The following is a 14,305-nucleotide window of genomic DNA, read 5'->3' on the forward strand; positions in this document are numbered from 1 at the left end:
AAAACAAAAAGATAAAATGAATCTATTGAACCTTGATATCAGGAGAAGATGAATATTAGGAGAGAGGGAAAGTAAATAAGAAAGAAAAGATAGTAAATAGAAGGGGCCCTGTAATCCAAAGCCCCTTTTTATGGGTGCAGCACTTGACTAGGAAAACTGAAAGGGACAGCTGCAAGAGTCACATGTCACTATCATGGTTGAAATGAGAGTTACAGGCAAAGGCCAGGAGATGGGTTTTGTGGTGTCCTTTTGTGATGGGACGATTCCATCATTTCCAAACATGGTAACAAATCTATTTCCTCACTTCAGGCCCCTACCCTTTCTTTGCTTGTATAAATCTACCTTTTCCAATTTCAAGGATTATATCTATCCAACAATGTCTCATTCTCTATTTTAGACTAATCACATATTATTATATAAATAAATAAATAAATTAGAAACAAGATATAACATTTTAATTGGATCAGAATAAAGAATGAGATATTATGTATGACATGTGATCTCTGTCCCCTTTTCCAATGGCTTATACATTTTGTCATTAAGCACCTTTTCCAATGCGTCTGATATTCAACTCAATTCAATATTTAACAAGAACAGATTATTTTGTCAAAGAGATTCCTATGTCTTCTTTGAATGAATCCTATTGCACACTCTCCCATTCACATCATGTTCCTACATTTAGTTCTGTTCTTTGACTTATTTGGACACAATCATTTGATCTATTGTTACACAAACTTCTTATCTATTTCGGGAAATTGGGATACTATACCTTTACTCTCCCTCTCTGATCAACATGAATTCGTTTTGCTTCATGCTTTCATTAGCTACATAATTTTGAAGGGCTGAAGAGACAATGATACTGACAGAATCAAGATGAACAGAAGTAATGTCAATCATGGGATTATAGGATATAGATAGTACTCGGTCACGATTCTAAAACCCAGAGCAGAATATGCAACATATATTAAAAAATTAAATAATAAATATCATATATACTTCTATATTACATATAAAAGAAAAAAGTGTTTAACTATCATTATGGACTAATTTCCAATTTCTTATTTTGTTTCTAACATTTTTTTTAATTTCTAAAAAAATAATATAAGCATTTATCCACTTTAAATTAGATATTATCATAAATATAAAAATATTTAAAACCTAAACTACATTCAATACAAAAAACATTCTAATTTTCTAAAATATAAAAATATGAAAATCACTAAAATTTAAATATAGCATTCAAATAAATTACACGCTCCATATAAGTAAATAAGGAGTCATTCATCCATGCATATCTCATTCAATTATACAACCTATTTTTCATAATCTTCATAGCTAAAAACTATATTTCTACGATTATTATACCAACATCTAAAATCATTGCAAACAAAATAAAATATAATAGAAACAAAACATAATAGAAATAATGAAATTACATATTACAAAGATTCAAAGAGTGAATAGAAACAATTAGACATATAGAAATAATGAAGCAAATAAAGAATAAAAGCAACAAACATCATTTGAAAGCAATGAATAGAAACACTAAAATAAAAATACTGTTAAATATATACCTAAACAATGAAATAATAATTTAATGAAACACAAATAATGAAGACAAATAGCTTTATTTGAATGCAACAAATGAAAATAATTCAATTGAAACAGTGAAATGGAAACAATGTTAAGATATAGAAAAAATGAAATGCAAAATAGAAACAATGAAATGGAAAATGCTAAAGGGATATATAAAACATCAACTAGCTAAGAAATAAAACATTATTTAGTCTCTGAGTAATATTCTTGTAGTAGGTAATATATGATTTTTTAAAGAAAAATCATAAGGATAATAATGTATAATATTAAGGATAACAAAATAGAATATGATATCGATGCACTGTCAATGTAAAGATTTATATACGTGTATCATCTACCATTAGTTTGAATTACTTTTTTCGAAGAATCAATAATGATTAAAAATTAATGGTATATAATGTATGATGTGCTGACAGTATATAAAACTCTTATACTATTAATGTACACATTTTTCTCTAAAAAATAAATATTTTTTATAAAAAAAAAACAGGATGTGCATTTTGCACACCCTCACCACCACATGATACCGTTCCTGTTTCTCATCTAGGGTTACAAGCATCATTACTTTAGTTATCATATATTTTCCTCTTCAATTTAATCATATCGATCAACTTAGTGTTTTTTTATAGAATGGTAGCTAATTTAGATATTAATCTAATAACATTTTATATGACTGAATGATTAAGTTGTTCTCAAATGATTTATGGCTTAAATATGTTTCTAATACTAGTAAAGTAATTGACTTTTTATTTTGGTCCTTATTGTGAAAATGTTGTGAAAGCATAAAATGAATATTATGATGAATTATCATTATTTGATCAATACAATAAGACCTTATTTATAGTACACGAATAAGTAACAAACTTACCTAAACAAACTAATAAAATATATGTGTTAAATGTGTAAAATATGTAAAATGTATAAAATTTGTAAAATATGTAAAATATGGTAGTTTTTTTCTTTAATAGCCCCCCTCAAGCTGGAGGGTAAAAAATGGATTTTCTCAATCACTTGATATTGTTGTTGTTGTTGTTGATATTCTTGCTCCACAATGTGATTCCAAACAGTCACGTGTTGTCATTGCCCATTTCTGATTGTTGCATCATTTATGCAATCATGAAGGGTATGATGATTGATGTGGCCAAGATAATCGTCACGGAAATCTACAAAGCAGTCGTCAAAGGAGGCAAGAAGGGTTCTCTGGGGTTCCCATCATTGATCACTGAACTCTGTGCTCAGCAAGGGGTTCAGGTGAATAGAACTGAGAAGATCAAACCCCCGATCACCATACAGTACATCCGGCAGAACTGCAAAGAAGAGACTGGAGTACAACAGGGTGTCAGTGCTCACCATCCATAGTCACCTCCACAATTAGAGATGCCTCCTTCGGCACCTTACCAAGGAACCACTCAGGAGCAGCTTCACCAGCTCACATTGCATATGGAGCATATAGAGCTCTAAAATGCCATCCCGAGACAAGGGCAGGTGTACCAGCAGCAAGGGTTGTATGCTGCTTTCTAGCATTTGAGTTCAGGGAACCAATTCTGGGGTTCCGCGGACACTTTCACCCAACAGTTCCCTTGGCCTGGGGTCAGGCCTAGCTTTCCAGAGGGGGTAGGGCCTTCTAGAACCACTAGATATGGGACTATTAGAGATGGTCCAGCTGCAGAGGGCGATAATGATGAAGATGATGATATGGAGTTCATACTCTGATGAGCCTTTGGGCTAAAACTGGTTCTTCTGTACTTGTTTTGTTATTTATGATGTGTAATTTAGGATGTAGGATGTATGTTTAGGATTTATGTTTAGAATTGATGTGTAGGAGGTAAGTGTAAGATGCATGTTTAGGAGGTAAGTGTAATTTCATTATGTACTTTGTGTTTTATTGTTTGTTCAAGTTAAGTAACAAATGTAGTCTATGAAAATGTGTCTGGTTTAAATGTGTTTACTGAGTTCAATTGTGTAGTTGTGCTAGAGATATATGAAATGAAATATGATATAAGAATCTGTGATTGAGATTGATTAGGGTTCTGAGTTTGACTGTGTTCGGGATGTGGATGTTGATTCAGACACAGATCGAATAGGTTGAATAATGAGCAGTTAGTCAAAGGACAAAAACTTATAGTCGGGTGAGTGAGTGCACCCCAAACACAGATGAGTGTCTTTGCTGGATCTCACCAATGAATTTTGCCTGATTTTTATTGTAATTAAGCATGGAATAGCATGGAAATGACTAAGGCTTAGTTTAGGATAGTTGAACTACAGCCAAAAAGCCTACCCGGATAAATTATGAACCAATCATGATCAGGGACTATTCAAGATGGTTTTTGATACTTAAGCCCTCCCAAAGCATGAGGCTTGTTTGGGTTAAAAAATGTTTGTTTAGGCATGATTGCTAGCCAATTTTATAAGTTATCAGACATATATGTGCTTTTCCGACCCAATTAGATTGGAGCCCTATTGGACTAGGAGAAAATGGTTTAGTCTATATGGGAGGGACTTTTATGCTTTAAGTCAACCCACTTATTAGGCATGCTCAATTAAGCATTACCATCATGTCCCATTTTGATAGCTTCAAGGACGAGTGAGAACTTAGTCTCATATACCTTGAGGGTTCATTTGTGAGTTCAGTGTTGAAGGGGAAGGAAGAGAATAAGAAGATTTCAGAGTCACGAAATATATTTGTGAGATGACTTTGAAGCCTTCCAATTCCTTTCATTCCCCTCCAAAACTCAACTCGCAAACACACCTTGAGGAGAAAGCTTGGTGACTACAACTAGACTTCAACAAAAATGAGAAATAAACTTGATTTTGATTCCAACTTTGAAGAAATTATGGGATTTGATAGCTAACACTTAATAATTATATACTTCATGCTTCTAAATCATAAAGAAATGGACTTAGATGTTTTATTCCTCAATACTGCATTGTTTATATACACAAAAAATGTTCCTAAAAACTAAACAATTATGTTTACATATCACCTTCATAATTGATTTTAGGATAATAACAATCTAATCAATCTAAACAAATTTGTTTACATATCACCTTCAGATTTGATTTTAAGATAATAACAACTTAATCAATCTAAACAAATATGTTTAGATGAATTTGGTTTGTTATTACCGTATTACCCCCCTCAGGTGGGAACATGGAGATTCAAAATGCCCAACTTGCCCATGAAGGATTCAAACTGTGGTTTTCTCAAAGCTTTGGTAAAGATATTTGTGAGTTGAGCACTAGTAAAGACATAGGTTGAAAGAATATTTTGGTGGAGAACTTCATTATGAACAAAATGACAATTTACTTCTATATGCTTAGTATGTTCATGAAATACCAGATTTTTAGCAATGTGCACGGCTAGACTATCACAATGAAGAATCATAGGGTTGGCATGAGCGATTCCAAGATTGGAAAGAAATCATTTTAACCATTTGAGCTCGCATGTAGTAGTTGTCATTGGCCAATACTCAGCTTCAATTGACGATCGAGAAATTGTGCATTGTTTCATTGTTTTCCAAGAGATTGGAGATTGACCATATTGAACCAGCCAACCAGTAATTGAGCGACGTGTAATAGGACAACTAGCCCAGTCGGAGACAGACCATCCATGAAGCTGGAGATCACAGTTGAGAGAAAGCACGATGCCTTGACCATGATTTTCCTTGAGAAACCGAACCACTCTGAGGGCAGTTTCCCAGTGCTCAATTTGTGGTTCATGCATAAACTAAGATAGCATATGAATACTGAATGAAAGCTTTGGATGTGTGAAACACAAATAAATCAATTGCCCAACCAATCGATGATAACATTTATGGTTGGCAATAAGAGTTCATATAGCAAGAGACAAACGTCGATTTTGTTCTAATGGGGTGCCTACAGGTTTAGCATCAATGAGGCTAACTTCAGAAATAATATCGAGCATGTACTTGCGCTGACAGAGAAAAATACTTGTAGGATTGCGAGCCACCTCAATATCCAGAAAATACTTGAATGTGTGTTACGTGCCAAAATGTTAATGAAATGTGTAAGATTTTGGGGCATTTTGTGTGGATTTATGATTTAATTGCATATAATTCCCAATAATCTAGCAATCTTATATTGTTTATGAATTTAAGTAATTGTTGTCGTTTGCAGGTAAGAAATGATGAAAAAAGGAGGAAAAAGAGAGAAGAATATGTTTTTGATCAACACTAGCCTCGCCCAAGCGAGGTAATGGTCGCTTACGCCATAATTCAGAGGAAATTCATCAGAAAACACTAGTACCCCTCGCCCAAGCGAGGGAGCCTCACTCAGGCGCTATTTACAGACAAAAAACACTCACACTTGTTGTTTGTCCCTCGCCCAAGCGAGGTGTTCGTGTGTGAAAAGGGCAACTTCTCTCGCTCAAGAGAGAATCTCTAGGTTGAACGAGAGAGTAGCAGTTAGTGGCTGATATAGGCAGTTCTGGAGGAAAAACAAGTTATCGAAAACACTTCTAAAGCAATTCTTGGCACGAAAAAAAATAGGGAGATTAGAATAGTACTCGTGGAAATGATTCTATTTCACATGATACCTTGTATAATTTCATGATTCAAGCATTGAAATAGCGAGAAGGAGTGATTAGTTCTTGCTGAGGGATTCGAAATGTAATCTTCTAACCTTTGTACTCCTGGATTCGGTTCCATTGTAATAGTTAGTTGATTTTGGGAAGTTCATCCCGTTATTAATGCATGAATTTAATTTGCTACTAAGTTCTTGTTCGTAGGTTTAAACTTGATACTGAACCTGGATCATCTTCCTTCATACATCATTACTCTAGGAATTGAGAATGATGCATGAATTGCTTTTACATGAAACTTAATGCTAGTTAATTGGTTAAATGTTCAAGGAATTGACATTTGAGCAATTATCTAAGGATTTTACACTCAAGGGATTGATGTGAATGATTTGAATGACATGTGCATCTGAATCAGTAACTTCATAATTCACTTGGAATTGAATCCATGGATGTCATTGGGAAAGAATGATGGATTTCGATCCCAATTTAATTTATTTATCTTTCGTTCAATTTACAAATTTCATAACTAAAAGCAAATCTTATAAAAATTTCATTGTAAATATTGCTTAACTAATTCTTGTAGGAATTAGTGTAAATTCACTCTGCTCCCTAAGGATGATATTCCGGTACTTGACCGGATTTTATTGTTTGGACGATACGGTGTGCTTGCCGTTCCACAAAAAGCTAACAATGCGTCAAGATCTTTCAAGTGAAAGCATTCGTTGAGGTAGGTTTTAAACTATTTGATGGATAAGGAATCATTATTGGCAATGATTAGATCGTCGACATAAATAAGAACATCAAGTTGAACTTCTTTTTGATGCAAGATGAATAGAGAATAATCAAGACATGATTGCTTATATCCATAAGATACAAGTGCATGAGACAATTTAGTGAACCGACAATGTGGATCTTGCTTTAAGCCGTACAACGATTTTCAAAGTTTACACACCATGTTATTGTTGGAAATGGAAAAACCAAGAGTCAGACGAAGGAACACTTCATTATGGAGATCACCATGTAGAAATATATTGTGTATGTCCATTTAATGAAATTCCCAGGATTTGGCTGCTGCCATTACAAGAATAGTTCGCATTGTTACCATTTTCGCAACAGGAGCAAATGTTTCAGTGTAGTTGATATCTTTCTCTTGATTATTTTCGAGCACAACTAAATTGCTTTAAATCGTTTGATGGTGCCATCAAAATTGTATGTGATGCAATACACCCACTTGCACCTGAGAGCTTTCTTCCCTAAAGGCAATGGTTGTATACTCCATGTATCGTTACGTTCTAGTGCATCAATTTCAGCTTGCATGACATGTCTCTATTGTATATTCTTTACGCCTCATGAAAGTATCAGGGCTCTTTTTCTATAGTGATTCATGCAAGGAAATGTTTGTGTGATAAAGAAAATTTGTCGCAATTTACATCGTGAGCAATAGGATATGGACTACCTGAAAGATGTGATGAAGATGATGAACTAGGAAAATGACTCAAGTTCTGCATTGTGTTTGTTGCACACCCTTGAAGCCTCGTTGATGGCTGTTTTACATGATGTTTGCATCCAAGTAATGGATTTTCATCAAGATAACTGAACATTGTGGTGTCTGGAATCACAAAACTAACATCTCAGATGTTAGTCATGGGATTGTTCATAGGTAATTGTTCAAAGTCTTGATTTTCAGAAGCTTAAGTTATGGTTGGTACAATACTTATACCCCTTTATCGAGAGCAATGGTGATTGGTGTTTACATGACATTAAGGTTAGTGTCCATTAGGAATGGCAACGGGGCGGGACGAAGTCAGGTTTGTGTGTACCTAACCTTGAACCTGAAATTCAGAACCCGAACCCGAACTTAGTGAGGTTGAAAACAATGATACCAACCCCGACCCCGTCAGGTTTTGAGTAACCCGAACCCAACGAGAACCCGCACAATCATGATTGCTAGATATTTAACCACACGCTGCCATATATCTATATTTTTTAAAAACCAACACTGAGATGAACATATGGTATGAAAAGAACAGAGATGAAGATGGAGAAGAATTATATAGCAAAAGTACCCATCCTTTAAAGATGCATAAATGCCAAATGGTTTGAAAACAACAAAGATGCAAAAATCTACAAATGATTTATAAATTTTATAGTTTAATTACATAAAATACAATGAGTATCAACATTGTTGGAGAAGACAAAATTTAATTTGACATTATCATTCGGGTTCAGGGTGGGTTCGAGGTAGGGTACCAGTTGTACCAAACCCGAACCCGAATATTGAACGCGGGTAAAACCCGAACCCGAACCAAAACTCAGTCACATCGGGTTTCCCTGTTAAATTCGAGTTGGGTTCGGGCAGGGGTACCAACGGGTTCGGTTTTCATTGTCATCCCTGGTGTCCATCATATCATCAATAGGCAAAGAATGATAAGTTTTTTTCTTATTTTCGGTACACTGATATGGAAATTAGATTTTAAAGAAGTGCACATCTCGTGAAACAAAAAATTCATGAGTCTCTAGATCATAAACTCTCTAATCTCGTTGTCCATAGGGGTTTCCCACAAAGACACATCTACGACTTCGACTTGCAAATTTGTCGTCATTGGTGTGTTGGTTGCGAGCGAAGCATAGAGAACTAAATACATGTAAGTAATTGTAGGAGGGTTCTTGTCCAAGTAACACTTCGTGTGATAGTTTACCTTTTAAAATTGTGATTGGTGTACGATTAATCAAATAGCATACTGTCAACACACAAAATAGGGGTTTGGTAAATAATATTTAAAATATGAAAATTATTAAATTTAATTTTAAGTAAAGTGACTAGTAGCAATATAGCGTAGTATATTTAAATGTTCTTTAAAATAATAGTGTATTGCAAGTTTAAATTTAAACTTCAACTACTATTTTGAATTTTCATAACCAGTCCTAAAATTATATGTGTTTTACTTCTCAAAACCCACAAATATAGAATGAGCTTTGAGTTGGAATAAGTTGATGACATGAAATAATATTATAAAAGTAAACAAAATAGCTACCCAAAATTTATTCGCATGTATGAATCAACTTATATGAAGTCGACATGCTCGGCATGACAAATAATATTGGAGGTTATAATGCTCTAGCTATAACACTTTTTAGTAAAGAAGCTTATAGATTTTTAGACAGCTTGTAACTTTTTGAATGAGTAAATAAGTTATTGAATTATTTCGGTAAACAAAAATTAAATAGAACTTACAGTTTTTGAAAGAAACTTCTAGCATTCGAAATTTAGTTTCAAAAAGTGTTATTTGAAATAACATTCAGAGAATGAAATGATCTTTTAATATTTTTTACCAAATATCTCTAATTTAATAATGATTTAATAAGATATTTACATAATCGTAAGATTTCAATTATCTCTACAACGGTAAGCTACAAGTTAGTTTAAGAGAAATATGTATGCATTAAGAGTGTAATAATGTTTTTACATTATCACGGCTTAATTAACCATTTATTTTTAATTATTATTGATTTTTCAAAAAAAAATAAGGAAATTGAAACTAGACGGTACACTGACTGTATATTAATCTTTACATTGTTAGCGTATAAATATTAACTTAATTAGTTTTGTGGAAGAGACTCTAAGCCTTGTATTAATTAATATTGTATTATTATTTTTCATTAATGAGAGAGACTGAATGGGTGAAAGTTTCTTTAATGGACTTGGTGTTGACATGGGCTTCATTAATGGAGCTCAGAGATGGTCCAATTATAAGTCAATCAAACCTAAAGGTGATGCGAACAGCATATAACCATTCCGTCCTTCCACAATCTTCAACGCGTTTTAGTACGCCCATACTTTTTTGAGTTTATTTTTTAATCTAAAATTAAATCGAAAAAATTCAAAAATATTAAAATTATCCTCATTCATATTTCTCCTATCCTTTTCTTCAAAATCATATTTTCTCATCTCTTTCGCTTTATTAAAATTTCAAAACTTAAATATAAAATATTCATAAGACCTTCATGAGCAAAATTACATATAATTGGTTATGTATGAATGAAAATTGATATATTTTTTATAGATGAATCTATTTGCAAATGTCATTTGACTTTTGATTTAGGTATTGTCAGGATAGCTCAACCAATATCTAAGCCTAAAGCAAGGTTTAAAACATTTTAAAATCGGTATGATCCAAACAAACTTACAAAGAGGTCGTTGAAAAAAGATTTATGTATATAATTTTAACTATAGTTGTACTTTATTTTATAATGAGATGATTATGATCTAATGATACATTTATTGTCTAGAACCAAGATCCATGCATATTTGACCTTCCTAAGTTAAAATATTTTTGAATATTATATTTATCTTAATTTCTTATTTACTCCATTTAAAAAATCGGTGACCCATTGGTCATTGTTCAAAATATCTATTTGATGAGGTTTGAGAGAGTAAATGTATATAAGTTTACTATCTTATTTACTTCATTTGCATGCCTTGAAAATTACATGAAAGAAATAAGCTATACTCAATATGTTAATAATTTTTTAATGTGAATATTACATTTTTCAAACTATTTATCCAAACGGGTTTGTTTTGAATCTATATCACATTATGTAGATGGTCAACTAAATTATTTACCTTAAATAGGTTATTCAAGATATTATTTACAAATATGGGTTAATCAAATTCCATGTGGCACCGTGTGATTGGACATCCCTTTATTAAAAAATAGGATTGAGATATCTTGCCCCATAGTGCATATGGGCCACGTTGCGTTATTACCCATTAAGCTAGGTGTGGTACATGGAGAATAATGTACAAGAACCTAGCACTCATTAAGGTATTGTTTGAAAATTTTTATGAATAATATAATAGCATTTTTCTTTATTGTATTGTTAAATATATAAACTTCAATAGCGCAACAACAAGCGTTGTTAATAAAATTTATAAAATGCATTGTTTATTTAAGACTATATGACAACACTTTGTGGACGATGCACTATTGTATTGATTCACTATATGACAACGCTTTGTGGACGAAACGCTGTTGTATTGATACACTATATGACAACATTTTTTGTGTGTTGTGCTGTGGTATATAATCAATACAACATCGTTTGTGAAACACTGTTAATAATGACCATATACTATTGTGGTCAAACAAAAAACGCATGAAAGCGCTATTATACATCTAAAATAAGCGTTGTTGAACGACAACTCTGGGGTAGTGCACCAAGGTCTTAGTTTTTCTTCAAAAGTGATCGAGCAACATTTTTATTTTGAGAAAAAAAAATGTATGCACTGATGGTGTATGAGTTTTGTATACTATTACTACATCATTCACTATTTATATTTAATCACGATCGACTCTTAAAAAAAAGTAATTTAAGTGAATGGTAGGTAATATACTCAATATTATATATTATCCTGCATAGGTTTGATATTTAAAAAAAAACACAGCTGAGTAGTTATTTGATGTAGTTGGATTTTGGAGTAGATATTCAGAATATAAAGTTAATTATGTTTGGAAATTTATTTGGAATTGAAATTATAATATTAATAATCGACTCCTGATATTATTATTTTGAGTGTAAAATCTATATATTGACAGTGTAAAGATTTATATACATGCACCATAACATCTACTATTTATTTTGATTACTTTTTTTGAAAAGTCAACAATAATTAAGTATCAATGGTAGACGATGCAATGACAGTGTATAAAACTCATACACTGTCACTGCATATATCTTTTTCTCTATTATTTCTGGTACATGTGTGCATGATATTATAATATAACTGAATTTGTAATTATAGTTATTCAGCTAAGCTAAATATTTTTTAATACCAGCAGTTAAGCTAAACTTAAATCTAAAGAAAATCGATCAACTTTTTGAAAATGATGCTCTCAATATTTTGTAGATTTCTTTCGGTACAAGTTGCTTCAGTTGCGTGTCTTCAAAATTTAAAGATTTGACCCCAACAGGTGGAGTTAAGTCCAAGGTCCACTACACAATTTTAAAACAGTGGCTGATATAGAACTATATTGCAAGAAAATTTAATTTTAAGTAGAAAATTGATTAGAGCACTACTAAAGATCCATTTCAGCTTACGCATTACAACAAAATCAGTCAAGGTTCATTTTTGTTTTGTGAGACTGTGAGAGTAGACATTTGACTACATTATATGCATAAAATATCACCCGTGTATGAATTATTGAATTCATGCACTTGAGTATGGGAGAGTTGGGGTACATATATATTATTCCACTTTTTTTTAATAAAAAAGGTTGATTTTCGGTGGTTATTTTTTCTCATTTTTTGGGTAAATATTGGGGAGGTTTTTAATCTTTTTTTTAAACTCACTTCACGTTTGACTTTTTTTGGTATTATTAAGGGTATTATTTCACTTTTTTGGATAAGAAACTAATCCCTTTTAGGATTCTTGATTGTTTTTCCCAACAAGTGTGGCTCTCAATAATCAAATTCTTAATTTTAAAGATTCAATAAGATCTTACACCATTAGATCAATATATTATTGGTAGTTCACGTTTGACTTTGATAAAGTGGAAGAAAGTCTCTAGTTTTATGTATAGAATATCTTATTATGGATGAATTTATACTTTTATATATAGTTGAAGATGGCACGGCTATAATGCTGTATATCAAGTGAGTGTTGACAATTGAAGTTAGTGGAGACTATAAACTTAGCCGTAGAACTGAAAAGTGAGCATGCGCACTTTCGTTACCCAAAGCATGCCCTAGACAAAGTCAAAACCGAGAAGGCAATTAAAATCAAGTGAGTAATTATTTAACCTTCTCATTGTTTTCCACAATAGAGCATGGTGATTGGTGTCTACGTTAGCTTTCCACTTTTCTGCATTAAGTGACCAAAAATAAAGGTTTTTTAAGGGTCCTGTACTTGTATTAATAGGATAGAGACTTGTCACCAATATTGATTGCAAAATGCACATTATTCGCGGGCCCGCCCGCAATTTATTATGGGCAGGTAAGTTTGATTGTTTTGTCCTGTTTCCCTGTGAAGGCCAATCCAACCAACTCGCACACATAATGTAAGGAAAAAAGTTCAATAAATTATGATTTAATGTCTTAAAAAATTGAGATGTAATATGATTTAGTCAATTTTATAGAAAATTTTAAAGTTTGTTTCAAAATTTTGTTATTTTTTAACTACTTTATTTAATTTATTTTTATTTTATTATATTTTAAATTATACATCATTGTCAGTGAGTCGCGTGCATGTTCGTTAGTCCGTTCTAAAATGGGTAGGACATGTGATTTTGTCCATTAAGCCAATATGGAGATGCTCGCGCCCGTTTAAATTGTTGCAGACATTTACGAGCACATATAAAATGGGTCAGACGGCTAGTTTTGTCATCTCTAATCCCGAATGGTCCACCATTCTTTGTCATAAAACAATTAGAATATTTTTTTTTTAAAAAAAATTATTCATGTAGGAATATAAAATTGGCATAGGATAGAGAAAGTGGCATTATTTGGAACCGATGATTCTTGTCTCTACTAATACTTGTGTTAATAAGCATTGTTTAATTAGTGTGAAATGAATAAGTTTCTTTTAAAATTTTAAGTCTAAACTTTGGTATATCAGAAGAGAGTGAATATACTTATTTATTTTAGGAGTAAGTTAAAAAACCTACTACATATCTTAATTATTCATATTCAATGAAAATTCAATTATTTGAATTAGTAAGTAGGTTTGGACCATTATTTTTTTTACAAAATAGATGGCTAAAATGTGGGCTAAGTTTTTAACTTACTCTTAGAGTAAGTAGATCCCTCCCATATTAAAATACAAAATTGTTTTTTTTGTTTTGTTAAACAATATTTTTAGTGTACTAGTTAATATTTACTTTTTTAATATGTCATTAAGGATCTCATTAAATTTTAAGTTTCAATATGAAAAATGATGTACTACTATTTATCATTTTAACGAAGTTCTTAATATCTACCCTAAAATACATACTAAGAAAAAATACTTAAGGAGATTTTTAAGATATAGTAAACTTAGTTTCTCAAAAAATTTATACCATTTTAACTCTGATCTTTACCCCAAAGGACTGTGGTTTAGAAAACCTCACTATAATAACACATTTAGAGCTGTTAAAGTTATTGAAAACATGTTATAGGAACCGGTTTAAAGTT

The sequence above is a fragment of the Lupinus angustifolius genome, chromosome LG11 (genome assembly GCF_001865875.1).
Source record: "Lupinus angustifolius cultivar Tanjil chromosome LG11, LupAngTanjil_v1.0, whole genome shotgun sequence".
NCBI classification, from domain to species: domain Eukaryota; kingdom Viridiplantae; phylum Streptophyta; class Magnoliopsida; order Fabales; family Fabaceae; genus Lupinus; species Lupinus angustifolius.